General features: G+C 39.9%; 2 protein-coding genes across 5 annotated transcripts in view; one reads left to right on the forward strand and one right to left on the reverse strand.

Annotated features, from left to right (window-relative positions):
* The window catches only part of macrod1 (mono-ADP ribosylhydrolase 1), a 461,598-nt gene that overhangs the window by 182,381 nt on the left and 253,766 nt on the right, over positions 1-25,451 (forward strand). The window lies entirely within an intron of this gene.
* flrt1b (fibronectin leucine rich transmembrane protein 1b) overlaps positions 1-25,451 on the reverse strand; it is a 118,294-nt gene that overhangs the window by 82,616 nt on the left and 10,227 nt on the right. Inside the window, exon 1 of one of the 2 annotated variants that reach the window (XM_034181795.1) lies at positions 3,679-3,812. The exons of the other annotated variant lie outside the window; for it this stretch is intronic. The gene's annotated coding sequence lies outside the window, so the exon portion shown is untranslated. Of the gene's footprint in view, positions 1-3,678; positions 3,813-25,451 lie in introns of those variants that run through there. 2 annotated transcript variants of the gene reach the window in all.

Raw genomic sequence — 25,451 nt, forward strand, 5'->3', positions numbered from 1 at the left:
TGTACAATAAATTGGCTTACTAATTTTTAGCCTGAACATTTTATCACAGTTGCTATTTAACCAAATATGACATGTGCTTTTTTTCTCTGATGTAAGGTCTTGTGTTAGAATGAAACTAGCCATAAAATGAAATTATGCACAGAAGTAACACTGAAGATGACCGAGAACACCTTTGATTTCAGGCTCCATAATTTCTGTTATTTTAAGTGTCTGTCACACTATGACGGATTGAGGAAACATATTATTAACATATATGACATTTTGACTTCCCTTTGTGTCTGTTTTTGTTCTGTACAAATCCTTTTCTCATTTGTTAAAAAAAAAATCTACTAAGTGCACTCTGATATTCAGATAAAAACACACAGCCACGCTTGTCTTCTTCTGCAGTCTGACCTTGGCTAAATGAACAACCGCACTGCATGTTTCTGCGTTGAGAACTGTCCTCTCTCCCCTCATGGTGAATTCACACCTCGCACGGGAGCTTTGGCCAATCAGAAGCCCAGTCTGAAGCATCGAGCAACCACAGAATATGAACGCAGGAGTATCGTAGATGTATCAAACAAGTATAGGACAAAACAATAAACAAACATGCAACCAGTGGGAAAACTCTCCATCTGATGTACGTTCAAAGTTTTGAGCACGCACAAAACTTTACGACAGACTCAGCAGACATCAGCTGACAAAGAACGCATTTAACGAATGAGAAAAGGACTTGAACAGAACAAAAACAGACACAAATGGATATAAAAATTTCAGATACAATAGTCATATGTTTGCTCATTCTGTCGCAGTGCGACAGACACTTAAACTGTGCTCTTACGGGTGAATAAGGAGATCAAAAGGAAGGGTGTCAGTGAGATTGTCTGCCACCTTCTCTTCTTCATTGTTGCCACATTCTGCCAATGTGCATTTCCTTCCATCGGCATGACTTGTCCTGGATTCTCTTTCTCTTTTTCACCTCCAGGACATTACACTTTAATCGCATGTTCTATGCTGTTCTCCCTCTTTTCCCAATGCCCCTTTTTCAGTTGGTCTGTGGTTTTTGCTCCCTCACTCTCTTCATTGTTCTCTGTCCATCATTCCATTCATCCATTCCTGCCTTTCTTCTTTAATCCTATTATTTGTGCTGCTCTGGCAGAGAGTCTCCTTCTAAACTGCTCTTTCAGTATCGCCCTATGTGCTTGTTTATTTTGGGTTTGTGGTTATGGTGTACATATAATAAATGGAATTGTAAATTCATCAGTCAACAGGTAATAATTATCAAATCTTTTACAACTGATTAATAGTTCAAGTCTTATTAAAAATAAATAACATTTGGCTGGCTCGTGCTACTAACATTAGAGGAATTGCTGCTCTTGCTAATCACTGGTACCAAGGAAGTTACATTTTCACCAGTGATTTTTGATCATTGGCTAAAAAGGAATGACCTACACTCTAACCTTGAACAGACATTACATTTTTGTAGAGATATGAATGAAGCATTGGAAACAGAATATTTTTATGATACCTTGCAAAATAGACAAATTAGGAACTCTTATTTCATAAAATTAAAAAAAAGAAAAATTTAAAGTATTTCACCTGGCTATGAAAAAAAAAATTTTTTTTCAAAGAGTGTTGTTGTAGGTATTTCAATTGCTTTGGATGTGTTTGGAAAAAATAAGTGTTTTGGACCTTGATGGAGCCATTACCTCTAACAAGCACCCTTCTGTTGTAAAATTAATGGGTTTGGATTCCAACGATTAATCAGACAAAATGGCAAATTTAAAAACATAAAATTTGGTAAATGATAAATTGTTAATGCTATCTATCTATCTATCTATCTATCTATCTATCTATCTATCTATCTATCTATCTATCTATCTATCTATCTATCTATCTATCTATCTATCTATCTATCTATCTATCTATTACTATAAAAACATATTAGGCAGTTTGATTTGGAAGTGCAGATGGACCCCCATACACACACACACTATATATATATATATATATATATATATATATATATATATATATCTCAGGGCTGTGAAAACTCTGCAGATCTGAGGAATTCTGCGGATTTCATCATGAGGTTGTGGTTGCTTATCGCAAAGTGTTCTTTTTTTTACGACATCGTGGAAGTTTTATAAATCTGCAGACACTGATCTGTATAACAGATACAAATCGGGGTCCGGGGAGGTCCGCTGAGAAAAGTGCCTCGCTCATAGCGTAGCTGTTACGACAGTTGTCGTAAAGCGGGACTGGTTGGTTGCTACGGCGACACTGAGTGAGTGCTTCTAGCATGTGGACATTGGATAGTTTTAGAGCCATTAACTTTTTAAAAGAAGGATTTTGCGGCATGTTTGTGTCACGGAGCAACGTTGGACAGAGGTGAAGATGACGAGAAAGACAGTTTGAAAAAGTTTAAGGACTCGAGAATCCATGGAATGGCGCTGGCTTGAATTAAATTCATGAACACATCCAAAAGATTAAAGAAACGGGAAAAGAGAACTGCATCTTGTGCTGTCAGGAAACATGGTAATAATTTCTCTCTCCCTGGAAAATAAACATTGTGCTGTTCAAACAGGATTTCACACAAGATTAATGTGACTTTTTTTTATTATTACTGTAGACTTTCTTTCATTTGAAAAAAGACACTGTGGCTTTGAATGGATTTACAGGAATTTACACAAGAATATGTGACTTTTTACTATAAGGTACGTTACTGATATTTTACCATGATTTTCAAAATATTTTACAATGTTTAGCTGTGGTTTTTGAAATACTTTAACAAGTCTTTTCAGTCTTTGTGAATTTCAGGTAGTTTAACTGTTCTGAATTAATACATAATTTGGTTTACAATTAAAAGGAAAATCATTCCAGGTCCTACTTCCATGTCATAATCTGTTATTTCAACATTATCTTTGACAGTTCAAATGAAATGTTGGTCTAGACTCATTTAAATGTGCACTTCTATTGAGATTTTTTGTCATCCAGGAGATGCTGAAAATGTATCATTAGAAACAAAATTAATTTGGTTCCTGGGGCCCAGCACTAGATCCCAGCTCCTGGGGGCTGTACCCACCAGACCCCTGCAATTTTTATATATGTGTATGATTTGTTGAAACTGCAGATGACAGATAATTCTGCTGGAATAATTGTGATGGTGCAACATTTTTTTGTGCATGTGGAGATGAGTTGGTTTCTGCATATCAGAGCTGTGTGTGTGTGCGTGTGCATGTGCGAGTGTGTGTCCAATAAGGGAGTGTAGACATTACCATACAGAGGGTCTGTTCGTGCGCTCTGACCCGTGTGACAGTCACAAACACGCACCTCACGCAGTTAGTACACACGCAATGAGAACCCACAAACACGAGGTCAGCTGTTTGGTGGGGAGCTGTGGCGAGCATTGTCACAGAAGAGATAAACCATGCACGCGGCGGGAACTGTGCCTCTTTACTAAGTATAATCTGTCACTTTAATCTGGCTTCGCCGGTAAATCTCTTTGCAGCCCCGCTGTTTAAATCTCATTGTAAGATCGCACGGCAGGTCGCCGCACATATAAGCGTAACATAAACACTTAAAAAAGGAAAGAAAAAAATATCTCCGCACCCACCACTGTGAGCGACACAGGATGGGAAACGAACCTTTCCCTTTCCCTCCTCTGACGCACTGTCATCAAACGCATCATACCTTTACCTTTATTATCCATTTTCTGCGCGTTTCCCTGAAGGCATCACGGTCAGATGGCTCTCCTGCGCTCTCGATGCGTAATGTGTGCGGCTCGGTTATGTCCAGATCCGCGCTCCGGTGTTTCCGCTCCACGGGATGAACTGGTGGTCTTTTTTTCAGTCTGTGGTTTTCTTCACGCGCTTAGAGAGAGAGAGAGAGAGAGAGAGAGAGAGAGAGACTGGCTGACTAACCTCGGCTGAAGTCTTGCCTCTCGTTTTGTCTCCTGCCGTCAGTCTCTCCTGTCACTCATCTCCTCCTGCCGACATCTAACCTCCGAGACCCGTCGTGACGTGGCTGTCGCGCACTTTTTCTTCCCCTGCGGCAAAAGGTGCGACTGATTTTGGTTTTATCCTTACAGTCTTCATCTTTGTAACAAACCAGCTGCTTAGTAAAGGCTTGACAGGCGTCTGCAGCTCCATCCTACTCCTCTTCCTCCTGCTCCTGCTCTTCCTCCTCCTCTCAGTTTTGCGCGCACCGTTTTGTGTGTGCGCCTTTACGCGCGTGCCTGGGGGTGGTGGGGTCTTTATGACGGCTTTGTCAGCTCCGTTACTGGGGTCTAGCAGGTCACCACGGTCCGGCAATTACCCACAATTCGCGAGGCGTAGCCCGACAGGTCTGCACACGCGCACACGCACGCACAGAGCTATTCATTGCTGTTGGGGCTCCGTGGCACCTCCATTTAGCAGCATTTTGAAGGCCTTTAAATGGAAAATGAGTGGGCTTCAGCTTTAATGGATGGGAGAAGGGCTTCTCAGCCTTGTCAATAAAGGGTGGCGCTGAGCTTCCATTATAAATTTTAATGTCATGTAGGCTAATGTATAACACACATGCTGGCCTGGTGTCTCAGCTGGCTGGATTTGACTGATTTTGACTAATCAGACACAATTGTTCTGTGATGGTAGGTTGTGTACTCAGATAAGGACTTGGCCTATGTTCAGATTACACTTAATTGTTGAACAGGGTCTGGAAGTGTGCTACTTATAGCAAGGTTTAGTGCAATGTGAGGTGCAGCCAGGCTTTTCTAGGGCTGGGGGGTGTCCTACCATCAAATTTATTAATGGTTTGCAGAATTCAGTGTACCTGGGTGGAAAATTTTTTCAACTCACACTACATAAACGCATCATGCATTCAGTGTATTCCAGTGTTTCTCAAACATTTTAGACCAAGAGCCACTTAACCAATTAGAAAAAAAAAATCTCACAGACCACCTGACTCCCCAAATATCCAAAAACAACAGTGATTTCTATATGAGTTAATAATTAACATAGTACGTAGATACTACTATCTAGTAGAATTTGGACTAATTTCTTAACAGCATTAAATAATACATATTACAGATATTAATTTGGGTGTGCAGCCAGTACATTCTGAGTGCCGGCCCCAAGCCCGAATAAATGCGGAGGGTTGTGTCAGGAAGGGCATTCCGCGTAAAACAAGCCAACCCAACTATGCAGACTAAGAATCAAATTCCCATACCGGATCGGTTGCGGCCCGGGTTAACAGCGTCCGCAACCGGTGCTGTTGCCCAACAGGGTGCCAGTGGAAATTGGCCTACTGCTGGGCGAAGACGACAAAGAAGAGGAGGAGAACGTTGCCACAAACAGCAGGTGAAGAAGAAAACTAGAAGGGTGGAAATGAGAGTGGGCACTTTGAATGTTGGTAGTATGACTGGTAAAGGGAGAGAGCTGGCTGATATGATGGAGAGAAGAAAGGTAGACATATTGTGTGTGCAAGAGACCAAGTGGAAGGGAAGTAAGAGCAGGAGCATTGGCGGTGGGTACAAGTTGTTGTACCATGGTGAGGACAGGAAGAGAAATGGTGTTGGGGTCATTTTAAAGGAAGAGTATGTTAAAAGTGTGTTGGAGGTCACGCGAGTGTCTGGCAGGGTGATGAGTGTGAAGTTGGAAATTGAAGGGGTGATGATGAATATCATCAGTGCATATGCCCCACAGGTAGGTTGTGAGATGAAGGAGAAAGAAGATTTCTGGAGTGTGTTAGATGAGGTGGTGGAGAGTGTGCCCAAGCATGAAAGAGTGGTGATAGGAGTGGACTTCAATGGGCATGTTGGTGAAGAGAACAGAGGTGATGAGGAAGTAATGGGTAGATATGGTATCAAGGATAGGAATGGGGAAGGACAGATGGTAGTTGATTTTGCAAAAAGGATGGAAATGGCTGTGGTCAATACCTACTTTAAGAAAGGGGAGGAGCACAGGGTAACATATAAGCGTGGAGGAAGGTGCACACGGGTGGACTACATTCTTATATAGGAGATGCAAGCTAAAAGATATCAGAGACTGTAAGGTGGTGGCAGGAGAGAGTGTCGTTTGACAGCATAGGATGGTTGTTTGTAGGATGATTTTAGAGGTAAAGAAAAAGAAGAGAGTGAGAGCTCAACAAAGGATCAGATGGTAGCTGGAAGGAAGAAGACTGTTGTGTAAAATTTAGCGAGCAGTTGACAAGCACTGGTTGGAGGGGAAGCAATTTTGGACAACTGGAAAAGTACTGCAAATGTGGTGAGGGAGACAGCTAGGACAGGACTGGGTATGACATCTGGACAGTGGAAGGAAGACAAGGAGACGTGGTGGTGGAATGAAGAGGTCCAGGAAAGCATAAGGAGAAAGAGGTTGGCGAAAAAGTTTTGGGATAGTCAGAGAGATGAAGAAAGCAGACAGGAGTACAAGGAGATGCGGCGTAAGGCGAAAAAAGAAGTGGCAAAAGCGAAGGAAAGGCAGATTGATAGATACCGATTGGCCAGACAAAGGGACAAAGCTGGAAAGGGTGTGCAGCAGGTTAGGGTGGTAAAAGATGCACATGGTAATGTGCTGACAAGTGAGGAGTGTGTGCTGACAAGTTGGAGGGAATATTTTGAAGAGCTGATGAATAAAGAAAATGAGCGAGAGAAAAGGCTGGATGATGTGGTGAGAGTAAATCAGGAAGTACAAGAGATTAGTAAGGAAGAAGTGAGGGCTGCTATGAAGAGGATGAAGAGTGGAAAGGCAGATGACATTCCAGTGGAGGCATGGAAATGTCTAGGAGAGATGGCAGTAGAGTTTCTAACCAGATTGTTTAATAAAATCTTGGAAAGTGAGAGGATGCCTGAGGAGTGGAGACAAAGTGTGCTGGTTCCCATTTTCAAGAACAAGGGTGATGTGCAGAGCTGCAGTAACTACAGAGGCATAAAGTTGATCAGCCACAACATGAAGTTATGGGAAAGAGTAGTAGAAGCTAGGCTTAGAAAACAGGTGAAGATCTGTGAGCAGCAATATGGTTTCATGCCAAGAAAGAGCACTACAGATGCAATGTTTTCTCTGAGAATACTGTTGGAGAAGTACAGAGAAGGACAGAAAGAGTTACATTGTGTGTTTGTGGACTTGGAAAAAACTTATGATAGGGTGCCAAGAGAAGAGCTGTGGTATTGTGTAAGGAAGTCTGGAGTGGCAGAGAAGTATGTTAGGGCAGTGCAGGACATGTACAAGAATAGTGTGACAGCCGTGAGATGCGCAGTCAGAATGACAGACTCATTCAAGGTCAAGGTGGGATTACACCAAGGATCAGCTCTGAGTCCTTTCTTGTTTGCAGTGGTGATGGACAGGTTGACGGATGAGATCAGACAGGAGTCCCCATGGACTATGATGTTTGCAGATGACATTGTGATCTGTAGTGAGAGTAGAGAGCAAGTTGAGTCTAGTCTGGAGAGGTGAAGATATGCTTTGGAGAGAAGGGGAATGAAAGTCAGTAGAAGCAAGACTGAGTACATGTGTGTGAATGGGAGGGAGCCCAGTGGAATAGCGCAGCTACAAGGAGTAGAAGTGGTGAAAGTAGATGAGTTTAAATATTTGGGGTCAATTGCTCAAAGTAATGGAGAGTGTGGTAAAGAGGTGAAGAAGAGAGTGCAGGCAGGGTGGAGTGGGTGGAGAAAGGTGGCAGGAGTGATTTGTGACCGAAGAATATCAGCAAGAGTGAAGAGGAAAGTTTACAAGACAGTAGCGAGACCAGCTATGTTGTACTGTTTAGAGAGGGTGGCACTAACAAAAAGACAGGTGGCAGAGCTGAAGATGTTGAGATTCTCTTTGGGAGTGACAAGAATGGACAAGATTAGGAATGAACATATCAGAGGGACAGCTCAGGTGGGATGGTTTGGAGACAAAGTCAGAGAGGTGAGATTGAGATGGTTTGGACATGTGCAGAGGAGGGACCCAGGGTATATAGGGAGAAGGATGCTGAGGATGGAGCCACCAGGCAGGAGGAGAAGAGGGAGACCAAAGAGGAGGTTCATGGATGTGCTGAGGGAGGACATGTAGGTGGTTGGTGTGACAGAGGAAGATGCAGAGGACAGGGTGAGATGGAAACGATTGATCTGCTGTGGCGACCCCTAATGGGAACAGCCGAAAGAAGAAGATTACAGATATTAATTACCTCTGCCAACAAAGTTGGGTTGTTGTGTTCTGTTTGTTTGTTTGTTTGTTTGTTTGTTAACACCCTGTAACCCACGATTTTTCTTATACCCTTATGCCCTAGAGCCTATTTCTCAAAAATTACATACTCATACATTATGATTTATTTCTCAGCTTATACAAGGTCAAAAATGCAAAAGTTTGGATCAGCTAAAAGACAGGTCCTAGGGGATGTTGTGGATGCAAAAAATTGAAAGTAATTCTTGGTAGGAGTAAATGATGTGTTTTTTCCCCAAAAATTAATTCCGATTCATGTCTTTACTTGCTTGGCGTTTCAGCTGTGGTTAGTTGATATGTGATTGAAGTGGATACCTTTGTAGAGGAGACTTCGCTTGACATTTTGATGTATAATAAGTGTATTATAGGGATGTATAATAAGTATGTTTGTGTTTTTGTTTTTTCAAATCTTTAATTCAATTTATTTAATTTATATAGCACCAAATCACAACAGAGCTGCCTCCAGGCACTTCACAAAAGTCAGGTCTAATCTTACCAACCCCTAGAGCAAGCACGCAGGTGACAGTGGTAAGGAAAATCTCCCTCTAATGATACTGAGGGAGAAAACTCAAGCAGACCAGACTTAGAGGGGTGACCCACTGTTTAGGCCATTCTAACAGTTACAAGGTTCTTACAAAATTTTACAAAGGTGAATAAACAGAAAACAGGAGTTCAAAACAACATGACATAATAACAAAACAATATGTATTTGATGAGAAGTCCATGCAGTTGGTTATGCCACAGGCAGGAGTCATGTAGCAGTCTTCATGCTGTCAGTGCGCTTGTTCCCGCAGCAACATCCATTTCAAATGCACACTGCAAATTTAATCTTTAATTTAAGGTGTTATCACTTTGGGAAATACAATCATCTGTGTACACAGTCCCTCTGTTTTTACAGCCCATAAGTAACTGTACAAACTGAATGTAAGGATTATTGTTCATATACAGTGAGGAAAATAAGTATTTGAACACCCTGCGATTTTGCAAGTTCTCGCACTTAGAAATCATGGAGGGCTCTGAAATTTTCATCTTAGGTGCATGTCCACTGTGAGAGATATAATAAAAAAAAAATCTGGAAATCACAATGTATGATTTTTAAATAATTTATTTGTATGTTACTGCTGCAAATAGTATTTGAACACCTGTGAAAATCAATGTTAATATTTGGTACAGTAGCCTTTGTTTGCAATTACAGAGGTCAAACGTTTCCTGTAGTTTTTCACTAGGTTTCTTCACACTGCAGCAGGGATTTTGGTCCACTCCTCCATACAGATCTTCTCTAGATCTTTCAGGTTTGGAGTTTCAGCTCCCTCCAAAAATTTTCTATTGAGTTCAGGTCTGGAGACTGGCCAGGCCACTCCAGGACCTTGAAATGCTTCTTACGGAGCCCCTCCTTCGTTGCCCTGGCTGTGTGTTTGGGGTCATTGTCATGTTGGAAGACCCAGCCATGACCCATCTTCAATGCTCTTACTGAGGGAAGGAGGTTGTTTGCCAAAATCTCACAATACATGAAGCCATCCATCCTCCCTTCAATACGGTGCAGTCGTCCTGTCCCCTTTGCAGAAGAGCACCCCCGAGTATGATGTTTCCACCCCCATGCTTCACGGTTGGGATGGTTTTCTTGGGGTTTGTCAACAGATGATCACTGTTAAGCTGGATGTGAAATTTGTCTAAGTGCTCCATGAGTGTGGCTTTGCAAACAGACACAGTGACACGTTGATGTGTGCTCTGAACTGACAGGGGGTGTGTCCACCCACATGAGCAGCTGTGGAGATCTGTGGTTCTGGATGTTATGGGTGAGGAACACGTACCGTGTTTGGACGGACATGAACTAACAACTGCCCATTGTGACGCGCCTGTGTCTGCTCGCTGTCCTCATGTGGGCATACGTAAAAACATATATCGCTGTTGCAATGGGCTGCAGTAAGCGGGTGCATGGCGCACACATTGACAGGCTACCCCAGGTTAAATGGACTGTCAGATCATAACGCGCAGCGGGCGATCTGAATGTCACGTCACCCTCGTGAGCTCTGTTCCACATGACGTGGTGTCTGTCCTGCAGCGTGCCATCCACAAGACACGTATTTCAGCAGGACATGCCACCAGTAAATGTGGACATAAGAGCACACTGCTTCATCATTTATGCCATTTCATGACTGTACGTCTGTGACCATGGGTCATCTACAGAGGAACAGATGGTTCATACTTGTATTGCCCGCTTGATAAGAGAAATTGAATACAATGCAGTGTTTTTATATGGTGTGTGGTTGTATTTCTTTTTAAATACGCCCATGTCCTTCTTGATTTCAAGCATTTTCATGCACCTTTTACAGGACAGCGATGGTAGCTCAGTAAAGTTTTTGGTTGCCAATCAGAGCTTTTGGAAAGTGCAGGTTCGAATCCCGTGGGTGGCATGTAAGCAGCTGCACGATGTGTGAAGGGGCCCTTAATGAAGTCCAAGTCATATTTAATGACTTGGACCTCATTTACATCAAGAAACGCAAACAGTATGATACTGTATGGTAAATCTATCTGGAGTAATTCTCAAAAACTGACTGTGCAAAGTATAGACCCCTGCTGTCGATATTTCCAAGTCACTGACTGCCTCAGACTTTATTTACATCAATCATTACAAAATAGTCTTGGTAAGTGGGAGCTGTAGCACCCCTTGCTGGGAAAGCAGATATTGCAACACTTCCTTCCAGATCATAAGAATATAATAATAAAATAATAAAATAAAACATTTAAAATAGTTTGCCTGTTGTTATTTTCACAAAAACTAAATGTTTGAAGTTTTTGAGAATAAAAAGAAATTCTTCATAAGTATTCTGTACCACTATGCAGAGCCTGGCATCAAGATTACTGAGCAGCCAAATATGAGTGTAGCTTTTGGTCACATCAAGTGCCATTTTGACATCATACCAGCAACATTAAATAATTCACACCTTTTACTGAACTTTCTGTGACTGGAAAAGAAGTCACACATTTGAAAATTCTAAAAAAAACAAAAAAAAAACAAAACAAAAAAAAAATCCTTTGGAAAAAAAAAAAAAAAAAGCTGCTACTGTTCTTCAACCACATAGAGCTCTGTCACCCGTGGCATCTGGATTGCAAAAATAATCCAAAGGAACAGTTGATGCTGAGTTCATATGTATTATTTACTTATATTATTAAGTTTATATAATGTAAAAATGACAGGAGGTGTGCTAAGTAAATAAATAAAATAAACAAGCAAACAACAACACACACACACACACACACACACACACACACTTCATTTCAGTGTTGTATAGTAACGAAGTAAAAATACTTCACTACTGTACTTAAGTACGTATTGGGAGACTTTGTACTTTACTTGAGTTTTTTTTAATTCAGCTTACTTTCACTTTTACTTCACTACATTTCCAACCTTAATTGCATACTTCTACTCTGATACATTTTCTGTGCGCCATGCCGTTACCTGTTACAAAAACAAACAAACAAAAAAAAACAAACCACACACACACGAAAAAAGTCATGTTTTCACCCAAAGACACCACTGATTACTAGTGACTGCAACGAAGTCAGGTAGATTTGTCATGAGGCATGTCCGGTAGGCTTTTTTGCAGGTGCGCACTTGGCGAGGTGTTTGTCAGGAAAATGATCATTTCTCTACATTGATTACAGACCTGCAGCGGGTCTGTAATTAACTTTTCTGCAGCGCGGCTTTGCTTTGAACGTTGAACCAATCGAAGCAGTGCTTCGATCTACGATTCGTGGATTGATTGTTTTATTTCACTTTATCCTAATTTTTCCCCGCTAAAACCCTGAAGAGCATGTTTGTGAGTAATATTTAATATTTTTATGTTAAACCGACCTGTTATGGTCTTCTGAAACAGTTGATAGATGTACTTTATAACTTAAAAATGGGACCGATGCTAACGCGTTAGCATGTCTATGGCGTTTTCAATGTTAAAATTTGAATTAAACTGTTCGCATCAGCACGTTTGTGTTCATTTGTTTTCTGTATAATTAATGGCTCAGTGTTCATTGTCATAAAAGAGTCAAATTGTAATTTTTTAAATTTATTTTTATTCATATATTTTAGCAACAACAATAGTCTACATAATAGACAATAATAGTCAATAATAATAGACAAATAATGTTACAATACAATTTTAGAGAAAGAGACTAAAAGAACCTAATGAAACAAAACGCAACAGAAAAGATAAATCCATGTAACAATGAAAAAAATAAATACATATAGAAATAAATAACTGTTTCCTGTGAACACCTAGTAAGTAGCCTACTCTCGTTTAGGTTTTAAAACCTTATTTCTGAAGTGTTTTTGTGTGATGTGCACAATTTTCAGTATTTTGACTAATACTACCAGTCATTTACAAGCCTAGATAAACTTTATATAAAAAAAACTGTCCGTTTTTGATTATTAACATTTACTTGTACTTTTACTTTCAATACTTGAGTACATTTAGTTGTACATTACTTTTCATACTTAAGTACAATAAATACTAGATACTTTAAGACTTTTACTTGAATAGCATTTCAATCAGTGACTTGAACTTCTACCAAAGTCATTTTTTTAATTAGTATCTGTACTTTTACTTAAGTGTGATTTTCCGGTACTTTATACAACACTGCTTCATTTTCATTAAGAAGCAAACAGAATGGTACCGTATTGTAAATGTGTAAACACACAAAATGTCACAAACAAAATGAGCCCAACTTGAACGTACACTGTAACACTTACATCCCCAAAAAGTGTGGAACAAATGATCTTATCAAACACAAATGTGTGTACGTGTGCCTGATGTTTGTGTCTTCTCACGTACGTGTGCCTGATGTTTGTGTCTTGTCATCTTAGAGGGACACCCCACTACTACACCTTTTTCCACAGCCATGCTTGGGGACCCTATCAGACTTTGTGATCAGATTTATTTATTTTTATAATCTGTGTGGATGAATTGTCTATTGGCTGTTCTTCACAAAAGTGAAAACGTGAGTGCTGTGTGTACAGAAGTGTTAATGTATCTTTAACTTGGAAGACACATGGCCATGCCAGACCCATTTTGTGAAACACAGGGAAGCATCTGTGCAAGCACACACACACAATCTTGAGTATACATCTTAGCAGCACAGAGAGTGAAAATGGCTTAAACATGTTCTGGGTTTGTTTCTTTATCTCAATCGAGCACAATGTAATGCCATCCAGTGTGATATTTCTGCAGTAAATGCTAACATCCTTCAGTGGTCATGTTTTGGTAAAGCCACATCAGATGAGTTAGTCTTCTCTGTGATGGATGGAATTGTATCTGTTGGGAGTAAGTAGTTTATGGCACTGATGCTGTATAATATGTTGTAATATTTTGTTCCAGTCATGCAAAAATTATTAGTTCATGTTTGACTGTTGATTCACTTTTACATCTGATGTCTTTCATTCTGTGTTACAGGTTCCATTATTAAAAACTAATAGTTGTATACCTACAGGAGCCGTTAGTGTGTCTGTGGAAAAGTGACTGTAATACATGGTCTCATTTTCCTTCATGGTATCTGTTTAATAGTCCTTTGTAACCAGCTGTTATCTTAAATGAATGTAGGTTAAAGCATTGTAGCTGTATTCTTTCTTCAACCTTCCCACAAAAACATACAGAATTTGTTAAACGACATATAAATGTAATAAAAAACAGTCTATTGGGACAGAGGTTTAGAGTAACAATTAAACATTTAGACCCAAGTGGGTCCAAACTGGTAATGTAGGAGCACTAACATATTCCAGGTTGTGGTTGAAAAGGGCAGAATCTCATAATATGTTTCAGGATCAAAAGTCAATCTATTATTTATGATATTTGATTTTGATGGGATTATGCATTATGCAGTCTTTGAGTGCTATTACAAGCGAAGTGGCCAAGGTACGTACAACCCCAATTCCAATGAAATTGGGATGTTGTGTAAAATGTAAATAAAAACAGAATACAATGATTTGCAAATCCTCTTCAACCTATATTCAATTGAATACACCACAAAGACAAGATATTTAATGTTCAAACTAGGGCTACAGCTATTGATTATTTTAGTAATCAAGTATTCTATCGATAATTCTGGCAATTAATCGAGTAATCGGATAAAACATATTTTTGCATTTTTAACAACATCAACAGTCCAGGGCTCTCGCTAAGCAATGGCACGATGTTGCTGCGTCATTACGGAGATTGTCAAATTTAGTGTATCCCTTTCTGTTTTCCTGGGTAGTTTTTTTTTCACATCTGTACAATTTTTGGATCTTTCCTGGTGTCAGGAGCTCAGCCAAAGTCTTGACATTTTGGTGAAATGGCAATGGGATGTGGCTTTCTGTTTTTTGTTTTCCCCAACTTGTAAAATGTAATCATTTTAAGTTTTTTTTTCTTTTTTTTAAGGTGGGTGGACTGGGTCCCTGCGTATTTTTTCCTCTCTTTCTCTGCGATTCAGCAGATGCATTTCAGCTGGAGGTTGAACATGTAAGCCTCGCAGTCAGTTTTTTTATTATTTTATTTGAGTTACTGTGTGATTGTGAAGCGTGTTGCCAAAAAAAAGCGAAAATTAAAAAGCGCAACACTCAGTGCAAGTCTGAGCAAAACACAGAAGGAAGTGTGGACTTCTTCCAGAGACTGTTTGTCAGTGTGTCCGGGGTCAGAGCTGTAACTCACCCGGTGTGAGGGGAATGCTGAGATGCAGGGAGAGCAGCAGAGGGCAGCAGAGGGCAGAGAGAGGCAGCCATCGGCTGCTGCACGAATAGGCACTCGCAGTAAGCTATTTCAGATGATCAGCGTGGAGCATTTTTCTCCTAAAAGGCTTTATTTCACTCTGTGTCGTGTTGGAAAGCTCTAGCTATTGTGCTAATTTTGTTAGCGCTTACACGGCTTATACTTCATTTCATTTATTTATTTATTTGAAACGGACAGTGCACAATATACATTATCCTTAAATAGGAGAGATGCATTATGCCAGGTTGTAGCACACGTGCTAATTTCCACCTGTAGTCCCTAGACAGGCTGATGAAAACAATTAAAAAGAGGAAATTTACAATATATTACATTAAATTTTTTAAATTACAGTGTCCAAAGCACATGACATTAGATCACTCTATGGTTACATGTCTGACCCGAGAGCAACCAATTTTTAACCAGTCGTGAAAAAGTGTAAAAGTTTGTACAAGAAATAAGTTCAGTTGGTAACATATTCCACTGGCGCATGGCCACACAAGAGAACGCTGAGTTCCCAAAAGTTGTTCTACGTCTGTGAATCCTGCACTCACCTCGACCCATCGACCGAGTGGCTCGAGATGTTGTTTCCGAGTTCAAGGATATGAAAGTTTTTAACGGCGGAGCAGCAGTGCCATGAATGATTTTAAACAACAAACATAAATTTGAGTACATGATTGAATTTTCAAAGCTCAGAATATTATACTTTGAGAGTATGTGACAATGATGAAATAAACGTTTTTTCTTATCATGAATCTTGAGAGAGCTTTTATAAAGTGGTTGAAGAGGCCTAAGGGCAGTTTTGCACGCCTGTGACCAACTTGTCATACAGTAACGAAAATGTGGTATAATCATTGCATTAAGATATACATTAGAAGCTTCGATGGTAAGAGAGTTTCGAATGTATCTATAATTTGACAAATTAAATTTTAAAGTGTTTATCTTTTTAACATGTTTCTTAAAATTCAAATTTGAATCAAGTATTATACCCAGATATCTACACTGATCAACATTATGAAATTTCTGACCACCGATTAAAACTTCAGGACATTTCTGAAGTTTATTTTGGTTTGTAAAAAACATAGATACTATTTTTTCAATATTTAAAGTAAGGCAGGAATTTTGTAACCAATGAGAAACCTCTTGTTAGTTTTTGAGCTACCTCCTCCACGGTTTTTCCATGGGTATACACTACAGTGTCATCAGCATACATAATTGTTTTAACATTGACTAGTGCAACTTGCACTAGTCTAATTCTGTTTGTTTTTCTAGAGATGCTACAGCGCAACACACAGGCCTGACATATGTACTACAATGTCAAACGAAGTTTCGGTGCACAGAATTTGCCTCGAACATTTTTTTTTAATTATTCGAGCTACTTGACTAATCGTTTCAGCCCTAGTTCAAACTGACAAACTTTATTGTTTTTGTGCAAATATTTGCTCATTTTGAAATGGATGCCTGTAACACATTTCAAAAAAGTTGAGACAGTGTTATGTTTACCACTGTGTTACATCACCTTTCCTTCTAACAACACTCAATAAGATTTTGGGAACTGAGGACACTAATTGTTGAAGCTTTGTAGGTGGAATTCTTTCCCATTCTTGCTTGATGTACGACTTCAGTTGTTCAACAGCCGGGGTCTCCATTGTCGTATTTTATGCTTCATAATGCACCACACATTTTCAATGGGTGACAGGTCTGGACTGTAGGCAGGCCAATCTAGTACCTGCACTCTTTTACTACGAAGCCACATTGTTGTAACACGTGCAGAATGTGGCTTGGCATTGTCATGCTGAAATAAGCAGGAACGTCCCTGAAAAAGTTGTTGCTTGGATGGCAGCATGTGTTGCTCCAAAACCTGGATGTACCTTTCAGCATTGATGGTGCCATCACAGATGTGTAAGTTGCCCATGCCATGGGCACTAACACACCCCCATACCATCACAGATGCTGGCTTTTGAACTTTGCACTCGTAACAATCTGGATGGTCTTTTTCCTCTTTTGTCCGGAGGACACGACGTCCATGATTTCTAAAAACAATTTGAAATGTGGATTCATCAGACCACAGCACACTTTTCCACTTTGCGTCTGTCCATTTCAAATGAGCTCGGGCCCAGAGAAGGCGGCGGTGTTTCTGGGTGTTGTTGATGTATGGGTTTTGCTTTGCATGGTAGAGTTTTAACTTGCACTTGTAGATGTAGTGACGAACTGTGTTAATTGACAATAGTTTTCTGAAGTGTTCCTGAGCCCACGCGGTAAGATCCTTTACCCAATGATGTCGGTTTTTAATGCTGTGCCGCCTGAGGGATCGAAGGTCACGGGCATTCAGTGTTGCTTTTCGGCCTTGCCGCTTACGTGTAGAAAGTTCTGCAGATTCTCTGAGTCTTCTGATTATATTATGGACTGTAGATGATGGAATCCCTAAATTCCTTGCAATTGAATGCTGAGAAACGGAATATTTGTTTTCACGCAGTTGTCCACAAAGTGGTGATCCTCGCCCCATCTTTGCTTGTGAACGGCTGAGCCTTTTGGGGATGCTCCTTTTATACCAAATCATGACATTCACCTGTTTTAAATTAACCTGTTCACCTGTAGAATGCTCCAAACAGCTGTTCTTTCAGCATTCATCAACTTTCCCAGTCTTTTGTTTCCCCTGTCTTAACTTTTTTGAAACGTGTTGCAGGCATCCATTTCAAAATGAGCAAATATTTGCACAAAAACAAAAAAGTCTGTCAGTTTGAACATTAAATATCTTGTCTTTGTGGTGTATTCAATTGAATATAGGTTAAAGGATTTTCAAATCATTGTATTCTGTTTTTATTTACATTTCACACAACGTCCCAACTTCATTGGAATTGAGGTTGTATGTGCATGCGTGCGTGTGTAATTTTGATTAAGGACAAACTGGGGAGAGCTGACATTTGCTGTTTGGCATGCTTATGTATTATGGGTCAAGGATGAATGGCCAGAATTGAACGTTGATAGGACTAATATTTTGGGAGAAACTGGATATTTGTTAGCAACACTGATCATTTGATGTTGATAATTACATTCTGGACTCATGGTCATTCCAGCTGGGGGCGATAATTCATCTCTATATTAAAAGCAATGTGGCGTCTGTGTATGTGTATATGTGTATGTGTGCATGCGTGCATGATTTTATTTAGTAAGTTTGATGTAAGTACATAATGTCACATGGATGACACAAGAAAGTGAAAACACTTAAAAATAGGATTGTAGGGTTCATGAATCTCTTCTATCGTTGCCTTCAGGCTGTTGGCACACATGTAACATAGAACCTGTGTTATGTCAAGTAACTTCTATTTCGTGTCCTGTCCTCACTTTCTCGATACACAGACCCATTTTTATTCACCAGTGAACATAACAGAGAGCATGTGTAGTGTTCAACAACAGGATTAAAATGATGTTTTAACACAGTAGTTGCAGTGAGGTAAACAGTATGCGTCACCACTTGCTTTGGATCTTGCTCCCTGCTGCTGCACATGTTCCTAAGTGGGAATGTTACTAAGGTCTGACAAGGACAATTTTTTCATTTTGTTTTGTGCACATACAGTAGCAAACCCAAGTCTATTAAATGACGAGCGTGCATGTCTGAAAAGGACTTTAGTGAGGAAAAGAGAAAGTGTGGCAACACACAGCGTTTTGATGTCATCTGATGTCTGTTTATTCATTTAAATTGCTTTATTGGTAATAATACGAATGTGTGGACTCTTGCCCATTCTCTGTAATTTGGAGTTGCACCAGGAAGGGAATCTGATGTAAAACTTGTACCAAATCAACATGCAGATCCAAGGGCGCTCCCCAGAAAGTTAGAGCATGGTGGTGCTAGAGTGTGAGTGGAAGTGGGCGGGGGATGGATCACCTCCAACCAAATATACTCACAGATTGAAAAAACAAGAAAAATAATAACTAAATAAACTTGCATCCAAGTATTGATCTTGCTTATTTATTATTGTATTTGTATGATATATGCTTTTTAATATGTTTATGCATTTTTTTTTTTTTTTAACAGTAATGAATGAATTTTGAACTGTTTTCTCAACCAAAGTGTGAGCTTTTTTTTTTTTTCCGTATAAGCATCTCTCCCCTACTGCGGTCGGTGACTGCAGCACCCTGGATGTTCCGGTGATGGTTATCTGTTTCACGGATGGTGAGTACCACCAGAGATGGCACAAAATAACAATGTAGTTCTCTGAGCCACAGGCGTTGTTTATCACATGGGCTTCATCATGATTCCTGGGAACAGAGAGTCTGTTGATGGTGTTCATGAACTTTCCCCGTGGAAATGGTGCTCTTAAACCTTTTTACCAAGAAAAGCGCTTTATCTTTTGAAAGTTAGCCAGACCAATGACATGCAAGTCTTGCACGTTGAATCATTGCAAGACGCCTCCTTTATGAGATTCCACCAATAGCATTGCTTTATTTTCTGAGTGACAGTAACCAGACCAATGACGTGCGAGTCTTGCACGACATGCCTGCTTTACGAGATTATACAGGAAAGCAATGGAGACAAGAGAAATCACTCCGCGCAGCTGCAAACTGACAAATTTCAATACATTTAAGCAAAATTACTTGAGAAAACAGAGTGAACCCCTAAACTTGAAAATCAGCATGATGACGCTGAGATTGTATCAACCTGGAGCTTAGGGAGAGCCCTGGATCCATCTGTGATCTGCTCTGGGGAAAAAGGGGAGAAGCTGAAGGAACTTACTATATATTTCAATAGTACCGATAATTGAAAAGGTATTACAGTGTGTGTCAGAAGTGCAATGTAGTGTTCAGCAGAGAGACCCCTTATCTCAGCTCTTGTTGGGTGTCGCTCTGGAGCTGCTTGCTAAATAGGAAACACAACCCATCTGGGTAACCATGGTATCAATGTTGGTGCCACAGTGTGACTCTTCTGAGATGCCCATTTTCCTAATGAATGAGGCAGAAAATTACGCACTCTTTACTGGAAGATTGCACAAACACTTCTCCATGTAGCAGTAAGTTGCTTGTCCCTCACTGTGTATGAAAAGGGAATAAAGGTAACCCTCTTTTCAATCATATTCTTGAATTTGGCACACAACAGTAATATAGTGGTATAATCCAGGTAATGTCGCAGTGTTCACCTGCCACTCTCACAGTCAGTTAGTGGAATTTTTTGTCATCCTTTCATTGAAAACAGCAGAACATCTGGATGGCCATCTGCCGTATACCACCGATACCTGAATGCAGCATCAGAAGTATGTTTTTGGGATCATCTGGGTCATATTCACAGAGACAATAGCTACTTTATTTAGCTATCAACAGTGTTGTCACAGTTACTTTGAAAAATTACTTTTTTAGTTACTTTATGTAGTTACTTTATTAGGAGCTGCTGACAAGTTGCAACTAATAAGTAATGTAAGTCATAAGGTAATTCGTAATCTAACTTGGTTACTCTTAAGGTTGAGTAATAAGCATTGATTACTCAATCTTAAGAGTAACCAAGTTAGATTACTAGTTACTTTATTAGTTACATTAAGCAGCCTGCTGACACGTTGTCTGCATCTGCTAATGAAGTAACTGCATTAAGTAACTAATAAAGTAACTTTTCAAAGTTACTTTGGCAACACTGGCTATCAATCATAATAATCAGGTATTTCGAGGCGAAACTAAAGCCAGAAGATGGGTTGTTCTAAATAGATGTCATGCCTATTGGTAGCATTTTATTTAACCTCCATTTGAACCCACCAGAAAGCTCTGAAAAGTGCCAACTTTATTTGAACTGATTGGCTCGCATTAGGTACAGTTATTTTCCACGAGTGATTAGTTCAAGTACACATAATATGTCTGCACTGTGCCACATTACCAAGTGCACACTTCCATCCATCCATTTTCTACACCGCTTACTCCAATTAAGGGTCACGGGGGCTGGAGCCTATCCCAGCAGACATAGGGCATGAGGGTGGGTGCACCATGGACAGGACACCAGTCTGTCTCAAGGCCATATATAGACAGAAAAACACAGTCACACCATCACGCACACTTATGGACAATTTAAAGATTCCACTTCACCTAACCTGCATGTCTTTGGATGTGGGAGGAAGCTGGAACACCCAGAGGGAACTGTCACAAACACAGGGAGAACATTCAGACTCCACACAGGCCACAGGTGGGAATTGATCCCATGACCTTCTTGCTGTGAAGCAACAGTGCTAACCACTATTCCATCATGCTGCATACTTGATATATCAAATAATACCCCATGTGATATATATTGTTATTTTGTATTTATGCAGAATGTAGCAGATGGAAATACATTTATTGAGCACAGGATAGATTTTGTTTGCTTGAAGAGAAAGGTGCATCATGTGAGCCACCTCAACTTTTCCTATGGCTGCACATTCTGCCAAAATTATTTAGGTATTTGTTTCTTGTATACAAGTTAATCAAACTATGAAAATGAATTATAAATCACCTGCAATGCAATACAATAGTGTGTGTGTTAGGGCTTGATATCATTTCCCAAATCCCAATACGATACAGTATGTGTCATTGGACCTCCGATACTCGATGCATATTATAATATCAGTATATTCATGTGTTTAACTGTTTTAAAGCACTCAGAGCTGCCATACAAAACAGTGGAATAACTGCTTTCCACATCCAGTCCTGATATATCCAAAATGTGGAGACAGGATTATTGGTACATCTTATGTGCTTCAATAATACTGTTACCCAGTGTAGACCCCTAGTGTGTGTGTGTGTGTGTGTGTGTGTGTGTGTGTGTGTGTGTGTGTGTGTGTGAGAGAGAGAGAGAGAGAGCATGTGATGTGGGGAATGAGCTGAAAATAGCAGGTGCCTGCTGTCACCCACCATGGGTAAATGAGTCAAAAATGTTCTTAATGATATTTGCATCATTTGCGGACAGATTAGTGAAAATCTGTGAATCACTGGTGTGCGTGCACCTGTGGCCCCCTGTATGTGTGTCTCTGCTTGTAGTAACATCTATGCAATGCATGATAGTATGCAAGTCGGTAGCAAAATATAGTGCACAAACACACCCACACATATTAGTGTTGAAATATATCAACAAAGTGCAGCATACTGTATTTGAGTGCCGTTGGAATGACTTTATATCAAACAAAGGGTTACTCAAACTCAAGTTTCCACGAAAATGTTTTGAAACTGTTGTCACCTAGAAGACCATTTCAGTTTTATTTGACCAAAATTAAGCTTTTTGGACATCAGAATAAACATATTATTTGTAAGAAGCCTGACATAGCAGCATACATAGCATCTTGTCTATGAAATATGGTGATGCTAGCTTGATACACTGGAGTTTTCCTGGAGGAAAATATAGCCAAATTTACAAAGCAGTTCAATGACTATATTAATGTCCCAGTGCAGGCAAGGCACAGTCCAGACCTGAGTCCAGTTGAGAATTTGTGACTGTTTATCTGCACAACCCCACTGGGACAGTATAGAACTGCTGAAGGTATTGCATAAAAAATACTGAATTGGAGTTCTGAGTACACAAAGAATCAATTATTTTCTGTTCTATATTTTTATTTAAAGTAGACCTGCATTGAAATAAATGTGGTCAGCTCTCAGAAAGAAATAGCTGATATTTATAAGACCCTTATGAATGCAGTAAAGTAAATCTGCAAGCCCAAATTTGTAATTCAGTGGAGAAATCTGTTTAAAAATGACAAATTTGCAGCTAAAGTTTGACCCTCCGCGAAGACTGTTTGTACATCCAGGACATTGCAGTGACGTAAGAGATAAGACAGAGCGCTCGTGCCTTCAGTCCGATCCCGCATTGAAATTGATCTTATCTGTTAGTAATGTTACTGTTATACACATCCTGGTTTCAACATCCAAAAGTAAGCTGCAATGAATGCGAGATACAACTCTGCATGCTCAGATCAGCGGCGACATCGACAGCGGGCGACGTCCTTCTCCGACGCCTTGCTCTCACTGCCTCCGATGCACTTACTGAGTCTGCGGGCTCGGTAAACGCTGCAGCGGGCCACTCACACCTCCCTCGTGTCTGCTGTGCAGCCGGCACCACCTCCCTGTCTACTGAATGATGCGGCCAACTTGGCAACAAGTCCAGAGACTAAGCTCGCTGTTTTGATGCGGAGCGGCCGGTGACACCTGTTGCCCGCAAGGACAGACTTCTTGCTGCAAAATCCGCAGCGCCGCACGGTTTCGGTAATCGGAGCCGCAGAGCTCCGTGGCCGCTGAGAGAAGTTTATATCTTTTTAATGACTTGAATTCTTTGCAGGTCCCGCATGCGTACCCCGCAACGGTAACACCGGAGGCTAAAGACAGTAGATTTTCAATGCGACACCACTCAATCAAATGGCCGAATGAAAAAGTCCACAAAAATCATTTTCAGGCAACAATAAAAGAAATGTATACTCACCAAACGTACCGCAAGACAATATGAAGTTTTTAAAAAAGTCGATCCTTCTGTATAAGACAATAAAAAGGTGCTTTTGTAAGAGATGCAAACTGACGTAAATCCACAAATTACAGTTGGCGCGCGCAATGCATGCTGGGATAGGGTCTTCTCTCTGACGTCTCGGCAGCGTCCCGGATGTGCTGACAGTTTTGCGGAGGGCTAAATTTTAGCTGTAAATTTGTCATTTTTAAACAAAGATGTCTCCGTTGAATGACAGATCTTGGCTTGCAGATTTACTTTACTACATTCAGAAGGATCTTATGTGTAAATATGTCATTTTTTGGTCCAAAGATCTGACTGCATTTATTTCAATGCAGGTCTACTTTAATGTAGTTCATGTTGTAGTTATTTGGGTTCATTGTGTTTAAAGTGTATAATTCATGATCTTCATGAATAAAGATGTTTTTATCTAGTTTGATGCAATAAATAATTAGCTTGTTACCCGTGGGACTTCATGAGCTCTAGATTGGGTAGTGTTTATAAAATACATAGCTGACATTTTTAAAGGGCAGCAATTAATGAAACAAATCTTCTATGAGTTGGAATGACATGTCAGTCCAGAATGTTTTTAGAACCTTAGACCTCAACATTTTTTTTGAAGAGGAAGTCAACCCTTTTATTTCCTGTTTAATTTTATATATATATATATATATATATATATATATATATATATATATATATATACATACATCCAAGGTCTATTAGAAAAGTATCCGACCTTATTTTTTTTTCCAAAAACTATATGGATTTGAATCACATGTGATTGCGTCAAGCTTGAACCCTCGTGCGCATGCGTGAGTTTTTTCACGCCTGTCGGTTGCGTCATTCGCCTGTGGGCAGGCTTTGAGTGAGCACTGGTCCACCCCTCCCGTCAGAATTCCTTTGTCTGACTTCTTGCTGAGAGACTGGCGCTTTGCTTGATCAAAATTTTTTCAGAAACTGTAAGGCACATCCAAGTGGACACCATTCGAGAAATTCAGATGGTTTTTGGTGAAAATTTTAACGGCTGATGAAAGATTAAGGAGTGTTACTATTGCATTAAGGACGGCGCTGGACGGCGCGCCGTGCCCCGAGCCGCCATCGTCAGCCTGTTTCGAGCTGAAAACATCCAAATTTAAGCCTCTGTTGACCCAGGACGTCGTGAGAGAGCAGAGAAGTATTTTTAAATTGTTTAGGTTGCTGTTATCATATACACACTATTATTATTATTATCATTATTATTTTTATTTTATTTTATTATTACTTCTATTTTGTCATTTGATTTTTTTCATGGATCACAATGGAAATAAGTGTTTTCACTGTCTTGTGTCATCCATGTATTTTTTAAAGTATTTATAATTATATTATATACTTACATTTAACTTGCTAAATAAAATTACGCACTCATGCTTTTCATATAAAGATCATTTACTGCCCCCTGCTGGAATGGTGTATGAGTCCAGAATGTAGTTAGCAGCATCCATTGTTCAGTGTTGTTAGCTAATAACTGTAGCTTCTCCAAAAATATTAGTACAACCCCTGGCAAAAATTATGGAATCACCGGCCTCGGAGGATGTTTATTCAGTTGTTTAATTTTGTAGAAAAAAAGCAGATCACAGACATGACACAAAACTAAAGTCATTTCAAATGGCAACTTTCTGGCTTTAAGAAACACTATAAGAAATCAGGAAAAAAAATTGTGGCAGTCAGTAACGGTCACTGTTTTAGACCAAGCAGAGGGAAAAAAATATGGAATCACTCAATTCTGAGGAATAAATTATGGAATCATGAAAAATAAAAGAACGCTCCAACACATCACTAGTATTTTGTTGCACCACCTCTGGCTTTTATAATAGCTTGCAGTCTCTGAGGCATGGACTTAATGAGTGACAAACAGTACTCTTCATCAGTCTGTCTCCAACTTTCTCTGATTGCTGTTGCCAGATCAGCTTTGCATGTTGGAGCCTTGTCGTGGACCATTTTCTTCAACTTCCACCAAAGATTTTCAATTGGATTAAGATCCGGACTATTTGCAGGCCATGACATTGACCCTATGTGTCTTTTTGCAAGGAGTGTTTTCACAGTTTTTGCTCTATAGCAAGATGCATTATCATCTTG

This window comes from Thalassophryne amazonica, chromosome 11 (assembly GCF_902500255.1).
Source record: "Thalassophryne amazonica chromosome 11, fThaAma1.1, whole genome shotgun sequence".
In the NCBI taxonomy this organism is placed as follows: Eukaryota; Metazoa; Chordata; class Actinopteri; order Batrachoidiformes; family Batrachoididae; genus Thalassophryne; species Thalassophryne amazonica.